Below are 10822 nucleotides of genomic sequence, written 5' to 3' on the forward strand. Positions count from 1 at the left end.
TCCTTAGGGTTCTCTATATACAAGATCATTTCATCTGTGAATACAGATTGTTTAACTTCTTCCTTCCCAATCTGTATGCTTTTAATTTGTTTTTTCTTGTCTAATTGTTCTGGCTAGAATCTCCAACACAATTTTGAATAGAAATGTGTGAAGGTATATCCTTGTGTTATTTGTGATCTTAAGGGGAAAGCTGTAAAGCATTCATCATTAAGTCTGACGTCAGTTGTGGATTTATTTGTAGCTTCTCTATAACTACATATGTCAATTAAGTTCTACTTTTAAATTATATTATTTAAAACTCCTATAACCTTACTGATTTTAGTTTACTGGCTCTATCCAATGAAAGAGGTATGCTGAAATCTCCAACAATTATTCTTGGTTCAATTATTATTCCTTGTTGGTCTTTTAGTGTGCTTCAGATTTTGGGGGCTATATTATTAGACACATACAAATTTTGATTGTTATACCCTATTGAATTGACTTCTGAATTTGAATCATTCTTCTTTTTCTCTAGTAATACTTCAGTAAAATTTTTGTCATCCTTTTTCTTTAAAACTTTTGATACACATATTTTAGGTATGCCTCTTTTAAACAACCGGAGAAGGCACTGGCGACCCACTCTAGTACTCTTGCCTGGAAAATCCCATGGACAGAGGAGCCCAGTAGGCTGCAGTCCATGAGGTCGCTGAGAGTCAGACTCGACTGAGCGACTTCACTTTCAATTTTCACTTTCAAGCATTGGGGAAGGAAATGGCAACCCACTCCAGTGTTCTTGCCTGGAGAATCCTAGGGACGGCGGAGCCTGGTGGGCTGCCGTCTATGGGGTCGCACAGAATCGGACACAACTGACGTGACTTAGCAGCAGCAGCAGCCTTTAAACAACAGTGAGTTTTTGTGTGTATATATGTGTTTTTTAAATTTAGTCTGACTACCTTAGTCTTCAACTTTGAATATTTGGTCTAATGTTACTTATTTAAAGTAGTGATATATTTATATTTAAATAGGCTATTTCCTGTTTTCTTTCTCCCCTCATTTTTCCTTCATCTTGACAGTTTTTCCTCTTTGGGGGAATTAATCAAACTTTTTTTTAATATTCCATTTTCATTGGTAATTTTTCATTATTTTATTATTCTTTTAATTTTTAACCTAAATATTACAAACATATCCTTGGCTTATTTGATTCTAATCTAAGCTAGATCTTTTAACACTCTCTGAGCAATGCAAAGATTTATAACATTTTAACTCCATTTACCCCTACTCTGCTTTTGGCCTATTGTTGTTATATATTTTAATTCTCTATTTTAAACCCACAGACTAATAGTTTCATTACTTTGAACAGTCAATTATATACATGTTTATCCATTTTAGTAACTATTTATGTTTACTCACATTACCATGATTTCAAGTCAGATAATTTTTCTTCTTTCTTCTTCCTTCTTCCTATAGTATTTCTTTAATTAATCTAGTAGGGTTCTCTTTGCTTGAAAATTATATATTTCCTCTTTATTTTTGAAGGATGTTGTCCCTGAATTCTAAGTTGGTAGTTTTTTTATTTCAACATTTTAAACATATTATTCTACTATTTTCTGTGTTCCATTGTTTTGGTTAGTGATATTGTTGTTCTTTTAGAGGTAATATGTCATTTTTCTCTGCTTTTCAAATTTTAATTTTTCTTTTGTTTTCATACTTTTAATGATTTTATGCCTATATGTAATTACACAGTTTGGATTCATGGAGTTTCTTGATAATGTGGTTTGAGAGACTTATAGAATTACATCTCTTCAAATATTACAATATTGCTTCTACTCCATCTCTTCAGTCTTGCCAAAAATATAAATTATACATATGATAGACCTTTACTCATGTCTCATATTTCTTATACTCTTTTCTCACTTCTTGTATTTTCTTCCTGTATTTTATTCTGTATATTTTCCACCAACAGGCTTACTGTTCACTATGCCATTCTTCTGTTGTGCTAATGTACTGTTGATTATATTCAGTCCCTGTTTGATTTCACGTTATCTCAGAATAATATTATTTTCCTCTAGAGAAGATTTAATTTTGTTCCAATAAAAGATGGTGTTAGGAGGATCACATTGTTCTAAATGAAAATCTTCTTGTTCCATTTTGCTTTTATTTTTGGGTATAGGCATTCTGAATAATTAAATAAAATTTCATGGTGAGGCTTTAATTCTGGGTTTCATGCTTTTAGAAGTTGCTTTCTCTTTGGTTCCCCAGAATCATTATTCATGTGTTTTTACATTGCCTCAATGGAGGATGATTTGAATGTATTTCTCTTTTCTCTGGTCCTTTGAATTCTGACTCTTAAATGCCTTCAAAAAATTATTTTTGTACTGCAATAACTTTTGTACTCATTCACACTGGGAGATTTAGTCTGAGATCAGTTAATTATTTATTTCTAGAATATCCCTTTCATAAATTTTATTCTAAATATATACTTCAGTTACTGGAGGAATATTCAAGAGGTGTTATATGACAATAGTCTTCAAATCTGATTATAGGATTCAGGAACAAATAGGACCTAGCATTGTAGATCTCAGTGTCATCAACATGTGTAAGATTTTTGAAAACTTGAAATAGCAAGAGAATGAGAACTTAAGAAAGGAAAGTAAAGCAGTGAAGGGGGAAAAGAAATTGTCACTAAAATAGGGTGATAATTGCAGATGAACAATTTCACAGAGAAAGAGTCAAGAAGAAGGTAGCCAATTCAATCAAACTCTAGAAATAAGGTAATGGAAGAGTCAGAAAGGATCATTGGATTTTATCTTTACGGGGACAGTTTTGACAACTGAGTGAGTAGTTTTCGAAGGAAGATAGGAGTAATGCTTAGATTATGAGAGATTAAATAAAAAGAAGGAGTGGGAGAATTAGATTTTTAAAAAATTAGCAAACAAATGAAAGAGAGAAAGATCAGAAACTTAGGGAATACTAAAACTTGAGAAATGTTTTTAGAGAAATTTTAAGGATATATGAGCATAGAGGTAGAAAGACTTTAAGGATCAAGTAAAAGGGAGGTTAAAGATGCAAGTAAAGACAAAAATATCTATGATAAGACTATCTAAAATATGAAATTGAGATTAATTTGAATGGGGAAGCTTATAAAAGGATATTATGGAATACTTCATTTTCAGAGAGAAAGGGAAAGAAAAAATGACCCCATTTTATTCCATTTAAGGAGTAGTTGAGGTTGTATGCTAAGGGTGAGGATGAGAGTCAAGATTTGAAAAGAATGGGATTCAAGATGGAGTGACTATGAGGGCTGTTGTAATTATGGGGTTCAAAGGAGAGTGAGGTTAAAGTATTAAATACCCACCTGGATAATCTTCTTAGCAGATTTTAGTGATAAATTCATCTGGAAGTCCAAAAACTAAAGATAAAGGTAAGATGAAGATAATATGAAACAAGAAGTGTTTCAAATGAGAAAGAATTATCAAGCAAGAATGAAAAAAAAAAAACCCAACATGGAACAAGTTGTTTTGTTGATATGTCTTTGCTGTGAGATATGAGGTGATTTCTCAGAGAGATATTTGGTTGGGAGTTTTGATTTTTAGTTAGGGCGCATAATAGAAAAATATAAGGATACATTGGAATTTGGGCTTCTCAGGTGGCGATAGTGGTAAAGAACCCGCATGCCAATGCAGAAGATGTAAGAGATCCCTGGGTTGGAAAGATCCCTAGAGGAAGGCATGACAACCCACTCCAATATTCTTGCCTGGAGAATCTCATGGACAGGTTGGCTATGTCCATGGGACAGACTGGATGAACCTGGCAGGCTATAGTCCATAGGGTTGCAAAGAGTTGGACACAACTGAAACAGCTTAGCATGCACAGACATTGGAATTTCATGCAAGGAGGCACAGGACAAAGGAATGGTAGAGAATCCTGCAAATGGTGAGTGTACTTGAGATGAAGAGATGGAACAGAAGTGAAGTGAAAGTTGCTCAGTCATGTCTGACTCTTTGAGACTCCATGGACTATACAATCCATGGGATTCTCCAGACAAGAATACTGGAGTGGGTAACCATTCCCTTCTCCAGGGGATCTTCCCAACCCAGGGATCGAACCCAGGTCTCCTGCATTGCAGGTGAATTGTTTTACTCTCTAACCCAGCAGGGAAACCTGAAGAGATGGAATAAATAGGAATAAAAGTAGATGAATAAGTCCTATCGGTGGATTAAAGATGAGGAATGGGAGGCTGGGTCATAGGCCACAGTAATATGTTAGGGGCCAGGCAGTAATGAGGAGGCTAGAATTTTATTATTTGGAATTTTCAATGGATCCATAGGTAGGAGCTTCACAGAAAAGAAGGCAATTCAGAGGTAAATGGACTTGTGGGCTTACATACCATTTTAACACAGTGTGAAGAAGGGAGTTTGGGCTTCTGGGGTGTGAGAGGGAATAGGTTGTGGGCAGATGACTAAGACATGTATAGTAAATAAGTAAGATCTGTTGTGCAGATTCAAGTCATCTCATGTGATAAGAATTATTTCCAGGCAAGTCAGGAGAGGAGGACAACTTAAAGAAAATCCTTTAAAAATATAAATTGCCTTTCCAAAACAGAAATTTATGGCCTGGTTTTAGAGCTTTTCCTGCATCTGCTGTTCCTCGATTGCCTTTGGCTCAAAATAATTCAAAATAACTAAGTGGCATATTTTAGGGTGGCATATTTTGGTCTTCTTCAATACAATTCGCCAACCCTCTCCTGTTAGGTCTTTTAGTATATTCTCATAGTTGCTTTGATTGCCATCAGCTAACTTCTGGATTTAAACTCTTCAGGAATTTTTATTGCTCTGGAATCCACACTAGTTCAAGGTTAGCTCTTCTCAAGTTTCAAGGAATTATGAATTTTATGGGAGAAATGTTTTCAAAGTCACGTCTGACCACTATTTCTTGTTTTAAGTCCAGTCTTCTCTCTTAGGACTTTAGTTTTGTTCATCTTACACCAAGCTGATTTATAGCTGATGCCAAAAGCTCTGCCTCTCTGCACTGGTGCTGAATCAAGTCTCAGAGTTTTGGGTGAAGTAGAAGAAAATAGCTTTATTGCTTTACGAAGCAAAAGGTGATACAGTGGGCTCTTGCCTTCAAAACTGTGTGTCCCTGTTGCAGAAACCAGTACTCGAGAAACCAAGTACCACACTCAGAAGGTTGGAGAGCTCAGGTTTATTACACCAGCAAGCCCAGAGAAGTTAACACTCCAAACTCTGAGCCCTGAACAAAGGCGTTATGGAGTTTTTTATACATGGACAGGCATGATTAAGCAGGCTTGTGGGTTTGCAGGGGCTAGGGCGATTGCAAAGAACAGGACAAGGGTGAATGAGATAAACTCCAGTTCCTAGTCTTGTGAGTCCCCACTTTCTGAGACCTATGTGATCTAGACTTTGCAAGGAGCAAGCTGGGTTACAGAGGCAGAAGGAGCAGGAGGCTATGTAAAATTTTAACTTTTCCTCTTCATTCCCCCCTCTTGATGCTTCTATCACTCGTTGTAAAAAGCGTCATCTCATGTTTTGGTAAGACAGAGCTCCCCATCGTTTAGGGGGCTATATTGAGCTATTACCATTTGTAACTTTATGGCTTCAATCCAAGAGGTTACGAACTGGTAACTACACTGAGAATACAAGGGCCAAATAAGAGCACTGCAAAGAACATGAAGAGAGGACCTGTTATAGGGAGAAGTCACGACGCCCAGTTCCATATATTATTCTAATTACCCCAGGAATTAGCTAGTTTCTCTCTCCTTTTTATGATTTGTTTCCTTAGCTGTTGGGCCATGTCCCTGACTATTTCTGATTGGTTTACATAAAACCAGCATTTTTCATTTAAGAAGAGACCTCTTTTCAGCGGTCAGTAGGTCTAGCCCTCTCCTATTCTGTAAAACCACCTCAGCCAGGGAGTTTAGTTGGTCCTATAGTGAAAAGCACAGCAATAATATTGATTAGGGATAGAGGCCAGGGTTGACGATGAAAATCCATCGATATTTTGATAGCCAGATCCTCGAGCTTCTGCCGTGCATTGACCAGCCAGCTGCCAGAATGTGGCTGGAACAAGGCTGAAGAATCCTCAAGTTTCTGCCATGCATCGACTAGTCAGCTTCTGGAGTGACTAGAGCAGGGCTCAGCGTCCTTCATGGGTGAGGGCCGTTGTCCTTGGAACCGAACCTTGAGGAGGTTTTTGGGGTCCTGAACTGATTTCCAGGTTTCCTCATCACAGGAAGCTGCTGCCTTCTTGACTCTAGTGTGGTTGATCCAAGGGATGACATCTGTAACTTTAACAGCAGTAGGGGTTGCCTAGGATGACTGTGTGAAGGCCTGTTCAAACTGGCTGAAGTGGTTCCTTCTTTTAATTTTTAACCCATATCTCATCTCCTGGCTGATAGGGATGAATCCAATTGTCCAAAGGAATAGGTGTCCTTCTTAAAGTTTCTCAGGCGATATGGCGGAAGACTTCTCCAGGATCTGGAGGTGTCGGGACATCTCCAGGTCAACTAGTTGTTGGTGGTCTCCCTTGAGCTTATTTTAATTACTGGGGGTGGTCTCCTGTATAAAATCTCAAAGGGAGAATAGCCTGAGGACCTCGGGGTGAATTTACGGAGCTTTTTGATTTTAAGCTGTTGTTTATCCATTTTTAATTTCCTGATTTAGGCAGACTATTGTCATGTTTTAAGAACATCAGGATAGCAAAAGTCTAACTGTGAGGGGTGATTTTTTGTTGTTGTTGAAGAAGAATGAGCTTTGTCTACATGTACCATAATCTTAAATAATGTTTATTTACTTTACCAAAGTAACAAAAAGATTTTTAAAACAAATATAAATCACTTAAAGGCAAAGGAATTCGTAATCTGTTATTGAAAGCTGCATTTTAAGAAAACTTTGTTTTCTAAATAGAGAGAAGACCAAATTTCAGTCTGGTACCAGCTTACTGTTAATAACAAAATTTGTTTATCTGCTTAATCTTAGAAAGTCTTCTATAAATCTTGAAGAACTAGCAGTATTTTTCTAAAGGTGTGAGAGCAAAACCATAGAAGGCATGTTTAAAATCTGATTCTATTGCAATTGACAAAGAAACCTGTTCATAACTCTTTAATATGATAACTAGAATTATAATTGACCATATATTATCAGGGCATATCAGATCTATATGAATTTTACACAGTTTTAGGATATCTCTATTTGTAACATCAACCATACAGTATAATCTGAAAAGATTTATCACCCCTTCAACAGTACTTCTCATGTAATTTAACATGTCCAATGAACCCAGGTAGCTTAATAGCTCTTTGGGATGTCTCAGAGCCCTCTGAAGCATCCCCAAATTAGCTAGAAGTCAAGTTACTTGGGAAGTTTTGTCAATAAATATCAAAAGGGTTTATAACACTCGGTCAGGTAGGATCAATATAAGTCACTGTGAAATAATAGTTATTCACTTAGCCAAAGTTAACAAAAGATTTTAAAGGTAAATATAGAACAGATCCATTAAGAGGTAAAGAAACTTAAATCTGTTATTAAAAACAGTTCAACATCTGAAGAAAATATGTCCTCTTAACAGAGAGAAAGGCCAAATTCAAGTTTTGCACCAGCTTACTTTAAACTCATTTAGGTAAACAATTAAATTTATTTTAAACTTAGTCAGTACTTACCATGCACAAAACTTTTTAAGGTCCACTTTCCACAAAACTTTTAGTCACTTTCTGTAACAACCACCTGTAAGTCAGACCTACTTTCTATTCCCTTTATAAAATATAATTTTATTTTTCATATCTTCTTTATTAAAAACATACATGTTACTTCCTTACTAGATTAGCAAACAAACATTAATACTGGATATATAATATTGAATATTTCCCAGTTTACATGAACCTGAAATTTATTTAGGTTAATTTTTCTTATATTTAGAATTGTTTGATTTGCAAGCACTTACTTTTCTTTAGGCCAATTAAATTAGAACGCATTTACAACTTCAACAATATTATAAAAAAAAAAAAAAAAAACTACCTACACCGAGACATACATAAATCCAGACAGACAGAGATCTTATAGTTTTCTGTTTGAGATTTAAAATGTCTCTTTGACCCCTTTTTTTTCTTTGCTTGAAGTTCTAATTTGACCAAGGCTGAGGTCTCAGGCAAAGTGGACTGTGTATTTCAAGGACATGGAAAGGGTTAACTTCAAGCTTTTTCTTAGGCAGGCCTTTTAACAAGCTAGTTGTTTTTAATTATATATGCAAAAAGAATTGGCTTTGTAGATTCCAAAAAATTTTCTCTCACTCCCTTCTATCAGCAATCACGTACTCTCAGTCATTCAGAGGCTAGCTATCACAATGCCTCCCTTCTCCTGAGTCCCCAGATTTCCTTAACTGTTGCTCCCTTCCTGGGAGCCCAAGGAGGTGATCAGTCTCCTCTTCTACCCGTTGGGGTAGGTTTCTGCCTGGGGACCGGCCCCGGAGCCTTACCTTATCTTGTGGCCATTCTTGGTGAGTTGGTCCATCCCTCCAATGAGTCTGGTCAGGGCTCAGCCGTCCAGAGAGTTGGAACACAAGTTCAGAAGAGAACACGGAATACTGTCAGGTCGCATGCCTCCTCATTTGTTTCGGGGTTCCTTTGCTCCAACCCAGCCAAGACACCAGTCCGTTGTTTCAAGGGGCGGGCGTGGTTGGAATCTTGCTGGAGCCTCCAGAAATGTTGCAGAAACCAGTACTCGAGAAACCAAGCACCACACTCAGAGAGTTTGAGAACTAAGGTTTATTATGCCGGTGGACCCAGAGGAGTTAACACTCCAAGCTCTGAGCCCGGAACAAAGGGTTACAGAGTTTTTTATACATGGACAGGCATGATTAAGCAGATTTGTGGGTTTGTAGGGGCTAGGGCGATTGCAAAGAGCAGGGCATGGGTGAGTGAGATAAACTCCAGTTCCTAGTCTTGTGAGTCCCCACTTTCTGAGACCTATGGGATCTGGACTTTGCAAGGAGCAATCTGGGTTACAGAGGCAGAAGGAGCAGGAGGTTATGCAAAATTTTAACTTTTCCTTTTCATCCCAACCTGGGAGGATTTGATGAGGAATTTTACAGCTTCCCTGGTGGCTCAGACAGTAAAGGGTCTGCCGACAATGCAGGAGACCCGGGTTCAATCCCTGGCTGGGAAAGATTCCCTGGAGAAGGGAATGGCTACCCTCTCCAGTATTCTTGCCTGAAGAATTCCATGGAGAGAGGAGCCTGGGGGGCTACAGTCCATGGGGTTGCAAACACTTTTATAGCAATTGTTCAAGGACAGGGTTGCTAATAAGGATTAGGGTGTGTGCAGGGCTTACCTAGCTCCTTTAATCTGGTCGCAGGTAATCTCTTGATGAGCTTCTCTGGTTTCTTTAATCTGGCCCCAAGTGGTCTTCTCTGGAAGGCAGAATGCTAACTCTATCTGTTGGGGGGTTTATTTCTGTAAAGAGTTTCAAGATTGTCGTGTGGGAACCAGGGCTCTGCCCCAGGGCTGCACTATTGTTTCTTGGCTGCTCCTCTCTTGTCTCTCAGTCCCCTCCCCTTCCTGTTTAGCAACTGTTCAAATCTTCCCTTTGGGATTCAGGGAAGATCCTGGAGGCTGGAGTCTATTCCCTACAAACAAGAAACGGGGAACACAAAAAGGCTCCTATGCTCAGGAGCCCCACAGCGTCTTGCTTGGTTTTATAGCACCTATGTGCATTTTTTAGGGAACAATTTCCAAAATATTTGCTTTATGTCTACACTTTTCATCTGTTGTGTTCCTCTTCAAATAGATGTAAGAACTTCACTTCTTTTGCTAAATATGTTCAGTGTGTTCACTAAAAAAATGTACAACTTGAGAGTTGTGAGTTAAGTTTTATTTGGGGCAGAATGAGCACTGCAACCCGGGAGGCAGCATCTCAGATAGCTCTGAGAGAGTGCTCCAAAGCAGCAGTGGTGGAAGGTCAATATATAAGGTTTTGGTGAAGGGGGAGTTCAATACAATGAAGCACTCATTGTACAAAAGGTTTTTTGTTAGTCATGAGGATCTGATGTCACCATGAAGGATTTACTGCTTCTCTAGATGTGAGGAGAGGAAAGGGTTGAGATCATAAAATCTGTTCCTAAAAACTATCTGAAGACCTGTCCCACCAGATTCCCTGGATTACAGAGTGTCTCACTCCACCCTGAACTCCCTCAGGGGTTGTTGAAGGTCAACAGCTATAACAGCATGGGGGTTCAATCTCCATGGCAGATGGCAAATGTCTTTGTTGTTCACTCGTTGGCAATGACTTTGGTAAGTGCCAATTTGTAGTTGACAAGTGCTTGGTATTCACTGGCTCAATCTTGGACACAATTTATTAGTTTGATCCCCAGTTTCCTGTTTGGTTTCTCAGCTTTTTTTTTGTTCTTTTCTGTAGAGTGAAAATACCAGTCATGGTGAGACTCTTCTGATTTAGACTAAAAGCCATAACATAGGCACTTGGAAACCTATGACTGCTTGGGGGGCCATATGGCAACTTAAAAGAGTCCATGATACTGTTGCCAAGTCCCTGATTGTTATGAAGACACAACTCCATTGTTTTCTAAGCCCTAGGAAGAGGAGAGATAATTTTTCCTTCTTCTTTTGCAAAATCAGCAGGAACTGTAAATAACAATCCTCTAGATAATACCAATAGGTAAAAATTTCCAGGGTTTGTTATCCAAAGTGCTAAAAATTCTACCTTCTTATTGGGTAATTGAACTTAAAGAGGTTCAGAATTTCTGTTGCTAATAGTGGTAGCCAACCAGAGAAGGAATTATATGGAGAAGAAAAATAGTATCTTTACTCCCAAGCATG

At 38.1% G+C, this 10822-nt stretch overlaps 1 protein-coding gene across 2 annotated transcripts in view; it reads right to left on the bottom strand.

The window, feature by feature from the left end:
- The window catches only part of MAOA (monoamine oxidase A), a 319927-nt gene extending 311124 nt beyond the window's left edge, over nucleotides 1-8803 (bottom strand). For both annotated transcript variants that reach the window (XM_081567286.1, XM_081567287.1), the window contains exon 1: nucleotides 8467-8803. The gene's annotated coding sequence lies outside the window, so the exon portion shown is untranslated. The remainder of the gene's footprint in view (nucleotides 1-8466) is intronic.
- Between the last annotated feature and the right edge of the window lie 2019 nt (nucleotides 8804-10822).

The sequence above is a fragment of the Giraffa tippelskirchi genome, chromosome X, assembly GCF_054371585.1.
Source record: "Giraffa tippelskirchi isolate mGirTip1 chromosome X, T2T-mGirTip1v1.2.pri, whole genome shotgun sequence".
NCBI classification, from domain to species: domain Eukaryota; kingdom Metazoa; phylum Chordata; class Mammalia; order Artiodactyla; family Giraffidae; genus Giraffa; species Giraffa tippelskirchi.